This window comes from Oncorhynchus mykiss, chromosome 23 (assembly GCF_057628025.1).
Source record: "Oncorhynchus mykiss isolate SJ-2025 chromosome 23, ASM5762802v1, whole genome shotgun sequence".
Lineage (NCBI taxonomy): Eukaryota > Metazoa > Chordata > Actinopteri > Salmoniformes > Salmonidae > Oncorhynchus > Oncorhynchus mykiss.
Genome location: NC_143044.1, coordinates 26,190,624 through 26,200,037, shown reverse-complemented (window position 1 = coordinate 26,200,037; position 9,414 = coordinate 26,190,624). Strand labels below are relative to the sequence as shown.

Genomic DNA, 9,414 nt, shown 5'->3' with positions numbered 1-9,414 from the left:
TAACATAGTCATGTTCAAGATTTCATTATGCTAGTCTATATTTCCTCTAAACGTGGTAATGTGTAACTTTTTGATAAATAATTCCCCTCACATCCCAAATGGTTCCATCCAGGATCAGCTGTGAAGGTAGAGTGTAGGATTTGTTCTCAGGAACGAAGAGTAAGGAAGGAAGGAAATGAAACAAGAACACCAGTCAAATAATTTGTGGAAGCAGATATGTCTGAAATGTAAGGGAAATTTCGAAATATATATTGTGTGTGTGTGTGTGTGTGTGTGTGTGTGTGTGGTGGGGGGGTGACAATAGTGGTAGGTGGATCAGTGGTAGGTGGATCGTTGGTCCAGATCTGCAATAGGCTAACTAATACCTCACATACAATTATTCAAACTGCATCAATTGTCTATATGAAGTCACAAGAACAAATAGGAATAGCTGATAGGCCAGGTGCATCATTGCGCATGAAAGAACAGTGAAGACATGCAGTTTAAAAAGCTCCCTATTGATCTTGTTTAGGAACAATACAATTATTCTACCTAGACTAGCTTACAACACCACAATGCAATTAATAATTGCATTATTGTTTTCAAGTGAGTACAAAATTGGCTAGTACAAATTGAGTACAAAATGGCGCAAAAGCCATGTGATTTGAATGTTTAATTCAAAATGTATTGCCTTTTATATGTGGCATAAACACAACCAGTGACAATGCTTTAGTTTGATTAGGCTACTTCAAAAGTCTCCTGTAAGCATGCACACGATCGTCCAAAATTTTATTTCAATTACCATCCAACCTTTTTATGTGAGTGAAGTACATGTTGGATAAAAAATTTAATGACATCATGAAAAGCATGCAGCTTATTACATATTAAATAAATGATGGTTAACTTCACAGGATGGTGAAAGTACACAGTGATGAGATTGATGCTCCTTTCAATAAATATTGAGAGTCTTATTTTGGTGACATGATGATCGATGCTTGGCTGCCGTTTGACAAATAAAAATAATGTCACACTGTTGTACATGATAATCTCATCATCTCGGCTATACTCAAGGGCGTAACTTTGTCATATTAGGTGGGTCTGGGTCAGTGGGTTTCAGGGTCAGCAACCGTCTAGGGCGGTCCAGGGGCATTACTTTAAAAAAAATAAATAACTGTGAAAATGTTGTTTCTGGTGAATTTTTAAGGGAAATTACATCCCAAACTTTCCTGATAATTGGTCAGTATATCCCAACCGCAACTGAAATATCAATAATTTCTGTATTACTGTAAACTAACTCTATCAGTTCAGAAAGTAACCACGCTTGGTCATTTCTTTGTAGAACAACTATGAGAAAGTCAGTTCTGGGGTTTGTTCGGTTCAATTGAACGTTTGCTATGTTTCATAACGGGTTGTACTGAATGACACGTTTCCCAAAAGTATCATTCAGCGTTCTTAAACAAACTTTCAGGTAGTCTACGTTTCCTCTGTTTGATGGGTGTGGCGGGTTGTAGCTTGAAGCAATGAGTGGTGTATTTTCAAGAGCAGTGGTGCATTTTGAGCCCACAACCCAACCCCTCCCCATTTTTCAACTGGTCGTTCAGAGCAGCTGTAAATTTTTTTTTAAAAAAGACCTTCTGAACCTGCCTGCCCTTCAGATCTGTCACCTATCTCATTTCCTACCAATCATTGCACTTGGACGTACTCCACGGCTCCACCCCGTGCACCTCAAGTCAGAGACACCTCAAGGAGACTCCCTGTCCAGTCGTGGAGCCACAGTCAGTCGCTGCCATGGGAACTGTTCTGGCTGCCGTTTCAGAGTAGTCCTCTACTCCCTTTGAGGAGTCCCTGCTAGTTGAGGCAGATGCCCAAGGTTCAACTGTCTGCTATCCTGGAACTTTCAGCCACAAAGACGCCACCTGTTATCCCTCAGGAGCCCCTCCCTGTTCCTTGCCCAGAGCCCAAGCCCCCCAGGTTGGAGCCACAGCCTGCAGCTAAAGCAGAGGTCTAACACAGTTCCCTTCCTCCCTGGCAGGTCCAGAGTCAGTTTCCCTGGCAGGTCCAGAGTCAGTTTCCCTGTTGGGTCCAGAGTCGCTTTCTCTGTCAGGTCCAAAGTTATCAGCACTAGGCTTCCAACCCTATAGTCTCCAACTCTAGTCGGCCCTCAGTTCACTGCTCCATCAAGCTATACGTTCACTGCCCAACTAGGTCAGCAGCCTCTGGCCTCAGTTGATCAGTCGGCAAGCAGTCAGCTCCTTCAGGGCTACACACCAAACCTCCTGCCCTAGTTCTAGGCCCTGGGTCTCCTGTCCCACTAGGCACCCAGTCACCTGGCTATAGCGCTTAGCTATAAGTTCCCTGCTCAGCTAGGTTTACAGCCTCCCGCCATACCTGGCTTGCAGTCTTCAGTCTTAGTAGTGGGTTCCAAATCCGCTGCCCTGTCAGGCCCTTTCCAGGCCTGCTAGGCCCTCAACCCCCTGTCCTGGGGGACCCACCATTCCCTGCCACTGAAAAACATCCCCACAGCATGATGTTGCCACCACCATGCTTCACCATAGGGATAGTGCCAGGTTTCCTCCAGACGTGACATTTGGCATTCATGCCAAAGAGTTCAATCTTGGTTTCATCAGACCAGAGAATCTTGTTTCTCATGGTCGAAGAGTCTTTAGGTGCCTTTTGGCAAACTCCAAGTGGGCTGTCATGTGCTTTTTACTGAGGAGTGGGATCCGTCTGGCCACTCTACCATAAAGGCCTGATTGGTGGAGTGCTGCAGAAATTGTTGTCCTTCTGAAAGGTTCTCCCATCTCTACAGAGGAACTCTGGAGCTCTGTCAGAGTTACCATCGGATTCTTGGTCATCACCGTGACCAAGGCCCTTCTCCCTCGATTGCTCAGTTTAGCTGGACGGACAGCTCTAGGAAGAGTCTTGGTGGTTCCAAACGTCTTCCATTTAAGAATGGAGGCCACTGTGTTCTTCGGGACCTTCAGTGCTGCAGAATTTTTTTTGGTACCCTTCCACAGATCTGTGCTTTGACACAATCCTGTCTCGGAGCTCTACGTACATTTCCTTTGACCTCATGGCATGGTTTTTGATCTGACATGCACTGTCAACTGTGGGACCTTATATTGACAGGTGTATCCCTTTCCAAATCAGGTCCAATCAATTGAATTTACCACAGGTGGAGTTGTAGAAACATTTCAAGGATGATCAATGGAAACAGGATGCCAGTTCTGAGTCAATGTGCAGGGGTACAAGGTTGTTGAGGTAATTGAGGTAATACAGTATGTACATGTGGGTAAAAGTGACTAGGCAATTAGGATAGATAATAAAAATAGTAACATCAGCGTATGTAGAGTTTGTCTATGTGTGTGTGTGTGGCGTCAATATGCATGTGTGTGTCAGTGTTGTATGTGTGAGTGTGTGGGTAGAGTCTAGTGAGTGTGCATAGACCCAGTACAAAACAATTAATATCAATAAATAAATAATAAAGGGGTTTAATGTAAATTGTCTGGGTAGCCATTTGACTAATTGTTCAGCAGTCTTATGGATTGGGGGTATAAGCTGTTCAGATGCCTTTTAGTTACAGACTTGGTGCTCCGGCACCACTTGCTGTGTGGTAGCAGAGAGAACAGTCTATGACTTGGGTGGCTAGAGTCTTTGACCATTTTTAGGGCCTTCCTCTTACACCACCTGGTATAGAGGTCCTGGATGGCAGGGAGTTCGGCCCCAGATGCCGAGCAGTTGTCATACCAAGTGGTGATGCAGTCAGGCAAGATGCTCTCAATGGTGCAGCTGTAGAACACATAGTTGTGTTCTGTGGGTGCCACTGTGTAGGCTGATACCCCATTTCATGGGTGCGCAATCCATAGGTAAGGCTGTAGAGTTCAATATGAATGTTCAATAACCACAATAGACTGACTAGAAAAGTGATTTTCCGCAGTCGAAGTCCTGCAATAATAGCTAAGACATTAATATTTGTGTAAACTCTACATAGTTATGTTCTGTGGGTGTCACTGAGTAGGCTGATACCCCCATTTACATTGTTGCACAATACATAGGTTAGGCTGTACAGTGCAATATTAATATTTAATACGCACAAAATACAGTACTGCAATAAGAGCCATTTTTTCAGTTTAATGTCGAACTAATTCATTATTGTATTCCATTAAAAATTAGGTAACAACATCCCAACCTTGTCTAACATTATCTAGTCCAAATATGGCATGATTCCACTATTTGTATCCGTTTACATCACAATTAATGAGGGACTTTAATTTTGAAGGCGAACCGCACATTCCTGGAAAGCCCCACGATTGAAAACTTTTTTTCGGCAGGGTCAGCACACGCTGACCCCTCCCACCGCTGACCCCGCCCTGTTTCTCCAGACATTTCTGCTCTTGGGTTCTATTTTAAATTGGTCGTACTTACTGTGTGATTCGTGGGTTACCTCATGTTGATAATTCACTCATTTTTAAATAATGTGCAAGTTTTGGTAGGCAGAGACGGTATAGAATGTATTGAATTCCTTCAAAATCTCTGTTACAAGGTAGCCTAGCATAGCCTATTAGCCTAAATACAGTACCAGTCAAAAGTTTGGACACACCTACTCATTCTCGGGTTTTTCTTAATTTGTACTATTTTCTACATTGTAGAATAATAGTGAAGACATCAAAACTCTAAAATAACACATATGGAATCATGTAATAACCAAAAAAGTGTTAAACAAATCAAAATATGTTTTATATTTTAGATTCTTGATTTTAGAGGCTTTATTACTGCCACATTTAGTGAGTTTGGTACACATCCGGTGGATAGAGATCCGCTTATTATGTTCAACATAGGAGGGCCAAGCACAGGAAGCAGCTCTTTCAGTAGTTTAGTTGGAATAGGGTCCAGTATACAGCTTGAAGGTTTAGAGGCCATGATTATTTTCATCATTGTGTCAAGAGATATAGTACTAAAATACTTGAGTGTCTCTCTTGATCCTAGGTCCTGGCATAGTTGTGTAGACTCAGGACAACTGAGCTTTGGAGGAATAAGCAGATTTAAAGAGGAGTCTGTAATTTGCTTCAAATGATCATGATCTTTTCCTCAAAAAAGATAATAAATTTATCACTGCTGAAGTGAAAGCCATCCTCTCTTGGGGAATGCTGCTTTTTAGTTAGCTTTGCGACAGAATCAAAAATAAATTTAGGATTGTTCTTATTTTCCTCAATTAAGTTGGAAAAATAGGATGATCGAGCAGCAGTGAGGGCTCTTCGATACTGCACGGTACCGTCTTTCCAAGCTAGTTGGAAGACTTCCAGTTTGGTGTGGCCCCATTTCCGTTCCAATTTTCTTGAAGCTTGCTTCAGAGCTCAGGTATTTTCTGTGTACCAGGGAGCTAGTTTCTTATGACAAATGTTTTTTGTTTTTATGGGTGCTACTGCATCAAGGGTATTGTGCAATGTTAAATTGAGTTCTTCAGTTAGGTGGTTAACTGATTTTTGTACTCTGACATCCTTGGGTAGGCAGAGGGAGTCTGGAAGGGCATCTAGGAATCTTTGTGTTGTTCGAGAATTTATAGCACAACTTTTGATGATCCTTGGTTGGGGTCTGAGCAGATTATTTGTTGCGATTGCAAACGTAATGAAATGGTGGTCAAAAAGTTGAATGAAAAAAAGTTGAGTAAGGGAAAAACTAAAAATATAAACGGCAATGAAAAAGTAAAAACCGTAAAGTTGTCAGGTAGCAAAGTAAGGTTATTTGTCAAATGATAGTCAAGCATCGATCATCATGTCACCAAGATCAGACCCTCAATATTTATTGGAAAAGAGCATCAAGATCACTGTGCGCTTTCACCACCCTGTGAAGTTCATCATAAGTTATTTCCACTGTAGTTTAAAAAATATATGTTTTTAACCTTTATTTAACTAGGCAAGTCAGTTAAGAACAAATTCTTATTTTTAATGACGGCCTAGGAACAGTGGGTTAACTTCCTGTTCAGGGGCAGAATGACAGATTTGTACCTTGTCAGCTCAGGGATTTGAACTTGCAACCTTTCAGTTACCAGTCCAACACTCTAACCACTAGGTTACCCTGCCGCCCCAATGAAGACATATATATATTTAAGGGTGACAACACAACACTACATAAAGAGAGACCTAAGACAGCAACATAGCAAGGAAGCAACACATGACAACACAGCATGGCAGAAATGCAACATGACAACTACATGGTAGCAACACAACACACAGCACAGACAACAGCACAAAGGGCAAGAAGGTAGAGACAACAATACATCATGCAAAGTAACCACAACTGTCAGTAAGAGTGTCCATGATTGAGTCTTTGAATGAAGAGATTGAGATTAAACTGTCCAGTTTGAATGTTTGTTGCAGCTTGTTCCAGTCACTAGCTGCAGCGAACTGAAAAGACAAGCGACCCAGGGATGTGTGTGCTTTGGGGACCTTTAAAAGAAAGTGACTGGCAGAACGGGTGTTGTATGAGGAGGATGAGGGCTGCAGTAGATATCTGCAGTAGATTTGAATGGTCAAAACTATTCATCTTGAGGTAACGGGGGAGTGGAGTTCCAAAATGCAATAATATGGCACGCAATTTGACCATTTATAAAATGGTAATATCTTTTTTTTCATACAGACTATCTCAAAAAGAAGTTAAACTTGACCTATTGACCTATTTTAGGTCACAACTCTTGAAGAGGAAGAAACTTGCAGGTTTGTCTGATTAATAAACAATGCAATACTGATGGGTGGTAACATTTAAATAAAACCTAGCCCTGAAAAGAAATTTAGACTTAAAAGTATTTTCACATCAACTTGTAATATTTGATATCCACTTAGTGTACAAAACATTAGGAACACCCCACTAATATTGAGTTGCACCCCCTTTTGCCCTCAGAACAGCCCCAATTCATCAGGGTGTTGAAAGCGTACCACAGGGATGCTGACTGATGTTGACTCCAATGACTCCCAGAGTTGTGTCAAGTTGGCTGGATGTGTTTGGGTGGTGGACCATTCTTGATACACATGGGAAACTGTCGAGCATGAAAAACCCAGCAGTCTTGCACTTCTTACTTCCTACCATACCCCGTTCAAAGTCACTTAAATATTTTGTCTTGCCCATTCACTCTCTGAATGGCACACATACACAATCCATGTCTCAATCGTCTTAAGGCTTAATAATCTTTCTTTAACCTGTCTCCTCCCCTTCATCTACACACAGATTGAAGTGGATGTAACAGGTGACATCAACATGGGATCATAGCTTTCACCTGGATTCACCTGGTCAGTCAAAATGTGTAGAATTACAGGACATTTGCTTAAAAACAGCAAAATTCTCTCTCAGTCTCATTCTCCCTCACCCAACCTGTTTTCTTAAAGGGGGGTGGGGGGGAGCCCCCTGGAGGTTGGTGCCCTGGGTCCCCAAATGCGGTAGTCCAGCCCTGCAGCAAATGCATTCATATGTTCTAACTGCCATCTTATTCTGATTAGGCCTATCTTCACCAAAGCTTTATACAGAAGATAATTATTTTGATTTAAAGTTAGCCAAGGGCGTCCATTGAACTCCTCTACACACCCCGTTCAGCTCTGGCCCTCTGGCCCTGTTTCTGTAATGATCTGCAGCCTTAGTATATAACTGTACCAATCGGCTTTGTTTGGCCGACTGAATGCCAATAATGTCTGTCTTCACCCAGCAGGTGTCAGTAAAGTTCCAGTTGTGTTTTGAATTGATGCACAAACAGTGCCTTCAGAAAGTATTCACACCCCTTGACTTTTTCCACATTTTGTTGTCTTACAGCCTGAATTTAACATTTATTAAATACATATTTTGTGTCACTGGTCTACATACAATACACCATAATGTCAAAGTAGAATTATGTTTTTAGAATTTTTTTACTAATTAATTAAAAATGAAAAGCTAAAATGTCTTGAGTCATTAAGTATTCAACCCCTTTTGTTATTGCAAGCCTAAATAAGTTCAGGAGTAAAAATTAGTTAAACAGGTTATATAAGTTGCATGGACTCTGTTATATACGTTGCATGGACCCACTCTGTGTGGAATAATAGTGTTTAACATGATTTTTGAATGACTACCTCATCTCTGTACTCCAAACATACAATTATCTTTAAGGTCCCTCATTCGGGCAGTGAATTTCAAACACAGATTCAACCACAAAGACTAATGAGGTTTTCAAATACCTCACAAAGAAGGGCACCTTTTGGTAGATGGATCTTTAAAAAGCAGACATTAAATATCCCTTTGAGCTTACTAAAGTTAATAATTACACTTTGGATGGTGTTTCAATACACCCAGTCACAACAAAGATACAGTCGTCCTTCCTAACTCAGTTGCTGGAGAGGAAGGAAACTGCTCATGGATTTCACCACGAGGCCAATGGTGACTTTAAAACGGCTGAAACAGAGTTTAATGCCTGTGATAGGAGAAAACTGAGGATGGATCAAGAACATTGTAGTTACTCCACAATACTAACCTAAATGACAGAGTGAAAAGAAGGAAGCCTGTACAGAATACAAATATTAAAAAACATGCATACTAAAGTTAAACTGCAGAAAATGTGGCAAAGAAATTAACTTCATGTCCTGAAAACAAAATGTTATGTTTGGGGCAAATCCAACACAATACATCACGGGAGAGACGAAGGTTGAAAGTCATGCGTCCTCCGATACACAACCCAACCAAGCCGCACTGCTTCTTAACACGCGCATCCAACCCGGAAGCCAGCCGCACCAATGTGTCAGAGGAAACACCGTGCACCTGGCAACCTTGGTTAGCGTGCACTGCGCCCGGCCCGCCACAGGAGTCGCTGGTGCGCGATGAGACAAGGACATCCCTACCAGCCAAGCCGTCCCTAACCCGGAAGACGCTAGGGCAATTGTGCGTCGCCCCACGAACCTCCCGGTCGCGGCCGGTTACGACAGAGCCTGGGCGCGAACCCAGAGTCTCTGATGTCACAGCTGGCGCTGCAGTACAGCACCCTCAGAGGAATCCCGAAAGTCCCTATTGTCTCCATTACCAAGAGAATCTGAGGTTACCCGAGTTCCCTCGGGAATCACCGAGGTCTGCTGACTCACCTCCTCCGGAGCCTATGTAACTTGGCAGAGCTAGATTGTCTCCTGCTGAACATTTAAGCAGACTGAACGCCAAGAGATGTCTGTATTGTGGTTCTACCGGTCATTTAATTTCTACCTGTCAACTAAAAGACCAGGCTCATCAGTAATACCTGAGGTACCTGAGGTACCTCTACCTCAGCCTCTAATGTGTTAGTGATGGCTATTGAACCGTCTGATGGCTTGAGATAGAAGCTATTTCTCAGTCACTCAGTCCCAGCTTTGATGCACCTGTACTGACCTCACCTTTTTGATGATAACAGGGTAAACAGGCAGTGGCTCGGGTGGTTGTTGTCCTTGATGATAT

General features: G+C 42.3%; 1 long non-coding RNA gene across 1 annotated transcript; it reads left to right on the top strand.

Annotated features, from left to right (window-relative positions):
• Positions 1-119: 119 nt before the first annotated feature.
• LOC149972551 (uncharacterized) lies at positions 120-7,902 on the top strand. The gene is made up of 4 exons (XR_016491025.1): positions 120-227; positions 6,357-6,528; positions 6,616-6,692; positions 6,877-7,902. It is a non-coding gene; the product is annotated as an uncharacterized LOC149972551 (long non-coding RNA).
• The last annotated feature ends 1,512 nt before the right edge of the window (positions 7,903-9,414 follow it).